An 11,560-nucleotide genomic window follows, 5' to 3' on the forward strand; every position below is an offset into this window, starting at 1 on the left:
TCAAGGAGGAGAATTCACATCTAGATATTTTAATACATTCTCTAAAGTAAATGGAATCAAAAGATAGTTATCAGCACCTTAGACACCACAACAGAATGGAGTTGTTGAAAGGAAAAATAGAACTATTTTGGATGCAGCAAGAAGTATGTTATCAAAAGAAAATCTACCACATGTGTACTAGAGAGAGGCAGTAAGCACTGTTGTCTGTGCATTCAACAAATTTCACATCAAAGGTGAAACCGGTAAGACCCCTCATGAACTATGGTTTGGTAATACTCCCACTCTTAAGTATTTCAGAATTTTTTGAAGTAAATGTTATATTAGAAGAGATGAGTATATTGGCAAGTTTGATCCTAGAAGTGATGAAGGAATATTTCTTGGTTATTCATCTAAGAGTAAAGCTTATAGATGTTTTAATAAAAGATTACAAAAAATTGTTGAGAGTACAAATGTAAAGCTTGATGAACAATTACAAGTAACTTCAAGGTATATAGACTCTAAACCAGTGACAGAAATTATGACAAATCAACCAACAGTAAATCCACCGGTACAGAATGATGATCCAGTTACTCCGGTATCATCAGAGGATACCACAGTAATTGAAGAACAACGACAGACTAAGACACCCTGGTATGTAAGACTGAATCATTCTGAAGATCAGATAATTGGAAGCAAATTTAAAGGAGTCATGACAAGAGGAAGATTGGCAAATGAAGAGGTATGTCTTATTTCTCAAATTGAACCATTATCTATCAATGAGGCATGTGAAGATAAATTCTGGATTAAAGCTATGGGAAAAGAATTAGGACAAATTGAGAAAAATAATACTTGGACATTAGTTCCCCGGCTTGAAAATAAGAATATAATTGGAACCAAATGGGTATTTAGAAACAAACTCAATGAAGATGGTAAGGTTGTTAGGAATAAAGAAAGACTAGTGTGTAAGGGATAGTCTCAAAAAGAAGGAGATGATTATAATGAAACCTTTGCACTGGTAGCCAAAATTGAGGTAGTTAGATTATTCTTGGCCTTTGCAACTCACAAGGATTACAAAGTTTATCAAATGGATATTAAATGTGCATTTTTGAATGGAGATCTTGAAGAAGAAGGCTATATTGAACAACCTGATGGATTTTCTTTAACAGATAACAATGATATGGTTTGCAGATTAAGAAAGGCTCTGTATGGACTAAAACAAGCTCCAAGAGCCTGGTATGCAAGATTGGATAAGTATCTTTTAAAAATTGGTTTTACTAAAGGAAATGCAGATAGCAATTTATATTACAAAGTAACTAATGATGACATCTTGATTATGGAAGTATTTGTTGATGATATCATCTCTAGAGGAGAAGATGGTTTATGCAAAGAATTTTCTCTTAAAATGCAGCATGAATTTGAAATGTCTATGATTGGAGAAATAAAATTCTTTTTAGGATTGCAGATTTTATAGACTAATAAAGACATATTTTTGAGTCAATCTAAGTACTTGAAAGAACTACTCAAGAAATTTGGGATGGAGAACTCTAAGCCGGTAAGCAAACCTATGACTACAAATGACAAATTATCTCAAAGGAATGAATCTACACTTGTTAATCCAGCTAGATACAAATCTATGATAGGAGGTTTACTATATTTGACACAAACCAGACCTGATATTATGAATGTAGTATGTATAGTTTCTAGATTTCAGAGTAATCCCAAGGAAAATCATGAATCAATAGTAAAAAGGATTTTCCGGTACTTACAAGGCACAACAAATCTTGGATTATGGCATCCTAAAGATGAAAATTTTGATCTATATGCATACACAGATGCAAATTGGGTAGGAGATGTGGATGATAGAAAGAGCACCACTGGAGGAGCATTCTTTCTTGGAAAGAGATTAGTTTCTTGGTTAAGAAATAGAGTTGTACATCTTTATCAACAGTAGAATCAGAATATGTTGCAGCAACAACAAACTATACATAGGTACTTTGGCTTAAGCAAATGTTGAAAGACATTAAGGTAAAATGCAAGGAACCTATTACTATATATTGTGATAACACTGCAGCAATTGATATATCTAAGAATCCAGTATTACATTCTAAAATAAAACATGTTTCTATCAAACTAAATTTTCTAACAAAAAATGTTGAAGAAAAGGAAATAAAACTGGTTTATGTGAATACTAAAGAATAGCTTGCAGATATTTTTACAAAACCTTTGCCTAAGGAAAATTTTGAGTATCTCAGAGATCAGCTCGGAGTCTTACCTCCACCAATAGAGACTTAGACAGTTGATGATTGTCATCAACCTACAGAATTAAATGGACAAATCTTTTATTCCGGTATTTGATAAGGAAGCTACTTCTCAGTGGGAGTAGTTGGTACATTAAATTGGTTGGTATTTTGTATGAACTTAACCTTGACTTTGGCATTTGATGTCAAAGGGGGAGAGATATATGGAAAAACATTAAGGAAAGATATATGAAAAATGCATTATCTTTTTGAGGAGAGATTGGTATTGAAAATAAATCTTTGAATAAACACATATTACTCCCAGGGGGAGAATTGGTTTTTGTACTTGGCATTTCTATTTTGGCACTTTGATGGTTTTTCCATCTTGTGTTGCCATCAATGCCAAAGGGGGAGATTGTTGGTATTTTGGTATGTTTTTGTCATTGATGTCAACACTTGCTAAATACACCTACTTTAGAGATCCAACAACATTCACCGGCAATCAGTAAATTGTTCAAACAATCACCGGTATATGGTCAACTGGTAGGATATAATGTTCATCGGTACCTGCAATGACATGGAAGACACTTGGTAATGTCGAAGACATCATGTGGACACTTTTCTTTGAAGTAATAATCATTGATATATTCTTATTTGCATATCTAATTTTACTGACAAATATGTTCAGGTTATCTAGGGTTACACTGGCAGGTTTATCTTTTCCAGATCAGCATGGCATGCTATGGAGATGATTTATTATTGTTGTAAATGCATTAAGCCGACATGTTCAATCAGTTATTGCATCGAATATTGTATTATTTGTAAAATGTTTTATTGTAATATCTTGTAGAGTCGAGCTACTAAAATTGGTCTTAGGGTATCATATAAATGTAAGATCTTATTTGTAAAATCAAGTGTGGAGTGCAAAAAAGATTTAAGGAAGGATATATGTGAGATCAAGTAGAGATATACACGAAGACATCATTTGAAGGTGAAGTTAGGTTTTTGTAGAAGCATATCAGCATTACACCAGTACTGAATCCAACATATGAAGATGCTATTTTGTGCAGTACATTCTCATTGGATTTAACCATCCAACTGTAGTCAGTGTGACTCCCATTTGTGTTTGAGCAGTGAGCTCTAGGCTGTTGGCCTTTCTGCATGTGCAGACCCCTCTTTGTACACTTACTATCTGCAGTAGTATCATCTGATTGTGGGTAAGGTTTCAAACCATGGTTTTTCCCCTTATAGGGTTTCCACGTAAAAATATCTGTGTCATGTGTTGTGGATGACTTTGTGCTTATGTTTCATGCATTAATTCTTACCGGTATAGCAATTTTCTGTTAACACTGTTTACCGGCATACTTAGCTATCTTACTGGGACTAAGCATTAAGCTGGTTAATTAGATTTTGGTTTGAATTTACTAGACAACTGATTCACCCCCCCCCCATCTCAGTTGTCCCTAGGACCTACAGTTTTCATCTCTAGGATACCATAAGCCAAGATTTGTAGTGCCTTGTAGGTAGCGGAAAATCCTTTTTACTGTTGATTCATGATTTTCTCTAGGATTACTCTGAAATCTTGAAACAATACATAATGCATTCATAATATTAGGTCTTGTTTGTGTCATACAGTAAACCTCCTATCATAGATTTTTACCTAGCCAGATTAACAAGTGTTGATTCATCCCTTAGTGATAATTTGTCATTTCTAGTCATAAGTGTGCTTACCGTTTTAGAGTTCTCCATGACAAATTTCTTTAGTAACTCCTTCAAGTACTTAGATTGACTCAAGAATATACATTTATCAGTCTTTGAAATCTACAATCCTAAAATTTTTTTTATCTCTCCAATCGTAGACATTTCAAATTCTTGTTGCATTTCAATAGAAAAGTCTTTACATAATCTATCTTCTCCTCCAAAAATTATATCATCAACAAAAACTTCTATAACCAAGATGTCATCTTTAGTCACTTTATAGTATAAGTTCATGACAACATTACCTTTAGAAAAACCAATCTTAAAAAGATATTCGTCCAATCTAGCATACGAAGCTCTTGGAGCTTGCTTCAACCCATACAAAGCTTTTCTTAACCCACAAACCATATCTTTGTTATCTGTCAAAGAAAATCCATTAGGTTATTCAATGTAAACTTCTTCTTCAAGATCTCCATTCATAAATGCACATTTAACATCCATTTGATATACTTTGTAGTTCTTGTGCGCTGCAAAAGCCAAGGATAATCTGACTACCTCAATTCTAGCTACCGGTGCAAAGGTTTCATTATAATCAATTCATTATTTATGTGAATATCCCTTACACACTAGTCTTACATATTGGGGTGTCTTTGTTTGTTGTTGTTCTTCAGTTAGAGTGGAATTTTCAGATGATATCAATGTAACTGGATCTTCATTGTATACTAGTGTGTTTATTGTAGGTTCATTTGTTAGTATCTCTGTTACCAGTTCAGAGTCTATATACCTTGAAGTTCCCCTGAACTGTTCATCAATTTTCACATTTGTACTCTCAACAATTTTCTGCCATCTCTTGTTAAAATAGCTATATGCCTTTCTCTTAGATGAATAACCAAGAAATATTCCTTCATCACTTCTAAAATCAAATTTGTCAATATATTCATCTCTTCTAATATACCATTTACTTCCAAATATTATGAAATATTTAAGAGTAGGAGTAATACCAAACCATAGTTCATGAGGGGTCTTACCAGTTTCAACTTTGATGTGAACTTTGTTGAATGTGTACACTGATGTGCTTACTGCCTCTCTCCAATATACATGTGGTAGATTTTCTTCTGATAACATACTTCTAGCTGCATCCAAGATAGTTCTATTTTTTCTTTCTACAACTCCATTCTGTTGGGGTGTCCGAGGTGTTGATAACTATCTTCTGTTTCCATTTACTTCACAAAATGTATTAAATTCCTTAGATATGAATTCACCTCCTTGATCTGATCTAAGACATTTAATTTTCTTACCAGTTTCATTCTCTACCATTTCCTTGAATAGTTTGAATTTCCCAAGTGCTTCTAATTTTTCTCTGAGAAAAGTAACCCAACACATTCTAGAATAGTCATTAATGATTAACATGAAATATCTATCACCTTGTAAGCTTTTAGTTCTAGCTGAACCACATAAATCAGTATGAATTAGGTAAAGAGCACTATTGGATTTTTCAGGAATGCTTTTAAAAGATTCTCTAACTTGTTTTCCAGATTAACATTCCTTACACACTAGATTGTGAGGTTTGACAATTTTAGGTAAATCTCTTACTGCCTTGGTTGTGCTAATTTTCAAAATGCAATTAAAATTTACATGACAAATTCTCTTATGCCATAACCAACTTTCATCAATATGTGCAATCAATCATATCTTATCATTGTTATTCAAATGAAAGATATTACCTCTAGTTTGATTACCGGTTGCAATTTCCAAACTAGACCTATTCATGATTTTACATTTACCATTCTTGAATTGTAACTGAAAACCTTTTTCAACTAATTGACCAATGCTCAAAAGATCATGCTTTAAACCTTCAACATAGTAAACATTATCAGTATTGTGCTTACCATCAAGTGATATTGTACCTTTTCCTTTGATCAAACAAGATTTATCAACTCCAAATCTTACTAGACCTCCATTATATTCTTGAAAAGCCAAGAATTTACTTTTATCACCAGTCATATGATGTGAACATCTTGAATCAATGATCCATTCATCCTTAACTTCAATTTTTTCTGCCAGGGCCTATTCTACTAGTTGAATAGTAGGTGTCGGATGATCTTCTATTATAGCAACAAATACCCATCCATTGTCTGCCAGATCCTCATCAGAATCATCAGTGACTCCTTCATCAGCAAGATAACAAGACTTGTCTTTATTCTTCTTAAATCTGTATCTCTGATATTCAGGGCTAGCTTTGTATGTTCTTCTAGCTTATTTCAATCTTGCTTGTCTATCAGGTTATCGTGAACCCATATGACCAATCTTATGACAATTAAAAAAATTTAAGGGTGCTTTACCTTCATACTTACTTCCAACTGGACCTTTAGGCATTTTCCTTGCAAATAGTGCTTCAAGTTCTTCTAGTTCTTCATTTTCTCTCCTGCTTTATTCAAGTTCTCTTTCATAAAAGGCTTTCCAATCAGATTTGTCAAATGATGATGATGCAGGTGATGTTAATGTCTTAAAAGCTAAATCTGTCTTTATAGTAGCAACAAGACCAAATTCCTCAATTTCAAAAGCTGAAAGTTTTCCAATCAGTGTGTCTCTAGTTATTGATGTATTAGGGATTGGTCTCAACTCATTTATAGTAGTAACTTTCATTTTGTATGTCAGTGGCAATCCTCTTAGAACTTTTGAAATAATTTCATCTTCACTTAAGGTTCCTCCACAACATTTAATAGCTAAAACAATTTCATTTACTCTTTCCATAAAAGAAGAAATCTTTTCATCTTCTTCCATTTTCAGATTTTCATACCTAACCCGAAAGCTTTCAAGTTTTACAATTTTGACTTTGGAATATCCTTCATTCAATGTTTCCAAATGGTCCCAAATAGCTTTAGCAGTAGACCTATCTGATAATCCGATGATTTTCTGATCTGATAATGCACTCAAAAGTGCTTCTCTTGCTTTGCAATCATTTTCCTCATCTTTAGCCAGATTTGGTGGATTAGGTTGACTTTGAGTAGGAGTACTATAACCATTCTTTGTAACTTCCCAGATGTCCTTTCCAATGCAATTCAAGTGAGTCTCCATCCTGATCTTCCATATTCCATAGTTGGTTCCATCAAGTTTTGGACTGTCCTTCCTGAAATAGTTAGAAGACATTGAATCTCCTCAAGCTATTCAACTTCTACAAAAGAGGACTAGGCTCTGATACCAATTGCTAGGTCCTAGTGACAACTGGGAGGGAGGGGGTGAATTAGTTGTCTAATAAATTCAAACCAAAAACAAATTAACCAAACTTAATTCTTGATACCGGTAAACCAAAACTTAATGTCGGTAGATAGTTTGTTAGTTAATTGCAGTACCAATAAAGATTAATGCATGAAACAGAAACACAATAACATCCACAACACATAACACCAATATTTGTATGTGGAAACCCTGTAAGGGGAAAAACCATGGTGGGAAACCTGACCCACAATCAGATGATACTACTGCAGATAGTAAGTGTATACAAATGGGGTCTGCACATGTAGAAAGGTCAAGTGCATAGAGCTCATTGTTCAATCACAAAATGAGAGTCACACTGACTACAATTGGATGGTTAAATCCAATGATGATGTACTGCTCAAAATACCATCTTCATATGCTAGATTTAGTACAAGTTTAGCTCTGATATGCCTTCTTCAAACCTTCCTCCAATCTTGAATGATGTCTACATGTATGGCTCTATTGATATTCGCCTATATCAAATTACAATCCCTCTTCCATTATGCTTACCATCATTAACATGTATTATGCTTACCATCCAGAGAAATGATACCTCTACCTCTGATCATACATGCTTTTTCATCTCCAAATATAAATTACCCACAATTGTATTCTTGCAGGGACATAAATTTGCATTTATCTCCATTCATATGATATGATCATCCACTATCAATTACCCATTGATCCTTGTCTTCAACTTTTTCTACCAGGGCCTTTTCTTCATTTTTGATAGTCGGTTCTGGTTCATCTTCCTTTGAAGAATAGAACACCCATTCCTTTCCATTGTTGGTTCATCTTTAGAGTCATCAATTACTCCTTCCTCATCCGCTATGTAGCATTGTTTACTTTTCTTGAATCTATATCTATTCTAGTTAGGCTTAAATGATTTCTGAGCTCTTTCCTCAAACCTTGCATTCCTTTCAGGACATCTAGATACAAAATGACCAATCTTATTACATGAAAAATATTTAAAAGGTGGTTTTCCTTCATACTTACTTCCTATCAGACCTTTACGTACTCTTCAAGAAAATAAGGCTTCAAGTTGCTCAAATTATTCATCTTCTTTCTTCATGTTTTCCAATTATTTTGCATATAATACTTTCTAATCACTTTTGTTGGTAGATGATGATGATGATGATGATGCATGAAAAGCTCGTTTAGACTTTATAGCTCCAAGAGATCGAAATTCTTCAAGATCAAAAGAAGATAATATCCCAATTAGAATGTCTCTGTTAAGTGAAGAGTTTGCCATTGTTCTCAGCTCATTAATTGCAATTGCCTTCATCTTGTAAACTAGTGGAAGGGCTCTCAAGACTTTGGAAATTATTTCATCTTCACTCAGAAATCCTCCATAACATTGAATTCTCGTAACAATCTCATTTACTCTTTCTATAAACACAACAATTCTTTCATTACCTTCCATCTTCAAGTTTTCATATCTTACCTGGTAACCATCAAGTTGAGCAATTTTGACAGTAGGATCACCTTCATTCAGAGTTTGCAATTTGTCCCACATAACCTTTTCCGATGATTTATTAGTTAATCTTATGATGTGTTGATCAGTAAGTGCACACAAGAGGGCTTCTCTAGCTTTGCAATCATTCTCAATATTCTTATCCAAGTCTACAGGAGTAGGATTGTCCGATGTCGGATCATATGATGTATATCCTTTCTTAGTGATCTCCCAAATATCCTTGCCAAGATCTCTAAGATGAGTCTCCAATCAAATTTTCCATATCCCATAATTTTTTCCATCAAGCTTAGGGATTTCTCTTCTAAAAATAGTTGCCAGTGGATTAGAAGTGGTAGCTGCCATAGGATCTACCTCAAGTGGTTAAGCTTCTGCAAAAGAGGACCAAAGATCTGATACCAATTGTTAGGATAACTGGTGAACAATAGAGGTGGGGGGGGTGGTGAATTAGTTGTTATTAGATTATAATGTTTAATATACTTAATAACTTTTAACCTGATTAAGTACCGGTAAAGAAGAAATAGATATCGGTAAACAATACAACTTAATAATAAATAGATAACTAATACAAAGCAACCATACCACATAACACCATGATTTGTACGTGTAAAACTTGGAAAGGGAAAAACCACGGTGGGAAACTAGAGATAGCATCTACAATGCTTGAATACAATCCTGGTTAAGCTCAATATCGAAGGCCTTTGACCTCTTCCTTAATCCCAATTTGATCACCTATGATCGACCAAGTCTCGTTCACATATGATATTGCATTTCAAGACCACAAACACTTATTCCATTTCCATACCACACATGCCACAATTTACAATGAGATGTTACATCATTTTATAAAAAACCCTTTAAGGCCTAAACCAATTAGGTCAGCCACCTAAAATATATTTCAATAAGATCATTACATAGATCCATATTACAATGATATGCCATGTCGGATTAAGACCAAAAAACAATAATAAATCCATAAAACATCCCAAAATATCATGGTAACATGTAGAGTACATGTTAACATGATATCGGTCCATGTGAGGCCTCACCTCGACTCAGTCTGACATTCAGTGGATTTTATTTTTAGACTATTATGGATACTTTATTTTGATGCATTTTGAGACTTAGAACTTATATGATTTCAGGATCTAGATAACATTGCTATGTTTTGATGATTTACTTATATGCTTTATGAGATAGAACACTACATGATTGTTAGATAGGATGATATTGTAATGATAGATGTCGTTATTTAATTTGTAGGACTTTGCTATGATAATAGAACTATGATGTATGGTTAAGTTTATGTGAATTGGGATGAAATTGTTTATGAGAATTTTGCTTGATAAAAGATGTATTTAATCTGTACAGATGAAAATTATATGCAAGTGATGATGTGTATTGTTATTCCTTTGAATTATATTATATGTGGATATTTGAAAGTACTAATGTGTAAATTGAGATGCGCAAGAAATTTACCATGTGACCATGGAAATTACGGAGAACCAAACCTAGACTTATGTATGTTCGTAAGCCAGGGGTTGTCTATTTGGAGAGATAACACCCCGTTTGTGTTGTATTTTATTCGTAACAGTATATGCTGCATGAGTGGTAAGTGTTATTTAATTTAATGTGTAAAAACCACAAGAGACAATTCCATATTTTAATTTGTAAAAGTGTTTTATTTGTGTCACTTGACACATGTGTGGATTTAAATTTAAATGTTCTATTTGTGTCTCTTGGTGGGAAAGTGTTTAACTATAGTTTTTCTTAAATAATATAATGTGTTGTCATAAATACCTTGGGAATATAATCTTTCGAGTGGTCAACATATGTTTGACCCGAAAATAAACTTCAGAGGGGTTTAAAATGGGTTAAATGAACACCTAGGGGTAGTTTAATAGGGTTTCCTAAAGCCCATAAGGTATACCTAGGGGTTAGGGGTAATTTTAGGCAAGTTTCTACTTTTTAATGATCTTTTTAGTGCTTTAAAAATTGGCTTTTTTGAGTTGTGCGAAAATTGAAAATTAGAAGTTTAAATCTAATTGAGATTTTTCCTATTCGAATGAGAGTCTTTTTGCATTCTGCTTTTCTTTCTTTTTTTGGTTTTTTTTTTAGAAACTTGTGAGAACTCAGAGAATGAGCTTCTTAAGCAAGATTTTGAGAAATTGAGGGTAATCACCCACTCTACATTTTTGGGGACGAGAAATTTTGAAAAGAAAATAATAGTTTGGAATAGAAAAATTGACTAAGGGTAGAAGAAAGAAGATTCGTGGATTGGGCAGCTCTTCCTCAAATATCAAAACTACCATTGGGCAGATTAAGGTTGGTTTGATTATTCTTTAAAATGGTTATTTTCTTGCATGTGTTTGAGTGTATGATTGGTGAAGAAATCTGAGTTTTCTTGAATGGCTTGTTTTAGAATTTCATTTGAAAATTTTGCATTATGCTTGCTGAGTTTTGGGAGTTTTCTCAAGATCTCTTACTCTTAGGAGAGAAGAGGATCTTGTGGGTGGTAGCAGTGACAACCCTCGAGTGAGAGACTCTCATTTGAGAGCGATCACAAGGGATCTTTGTGTGACCCTTGCTGCATGGCCTGTTTGTGCAATGGGGGTCATAAGGAGGGTTATAAGGCTAGAATGCCTTTGGGGGGCATAAGGAATATGGGGTTGAGATTCTTGATGTATTTATTGTGCCATGAGGTGGCTACTTGTTTTTTTTTCCATACTTGTAGTTCTCCTCAAGGTATTGGTCCACTACCACCCTTGAAAAGATCATCACCAAAGTGTGGTGTTGTGAAGCCAAGTTGGGAGTGTGTCTGAAAGTCTGTATGTATTTTGCCTTCTATGTGTTTGCCTATTTGTTACCCGTCTAGGAATTGGTTCTCTGAGCTTGGGGGTGGCTACCAGTTAGCCTA

Source organism: Cryptomeria japonica, chromosome 4 (genome assembly GCF_030272615.1).
Source record: "Cryptomeria japonica chromosome 4, Sugi_1.0, whole genome shotgun sequence".
Classification (NCBI taxonomy): Eukaryota; Viridiplantae; Streptophyta; class Pinopsida; order Cupressales; family Cupressaceae; genus Cryptomeria; species Cryptomeria japonica.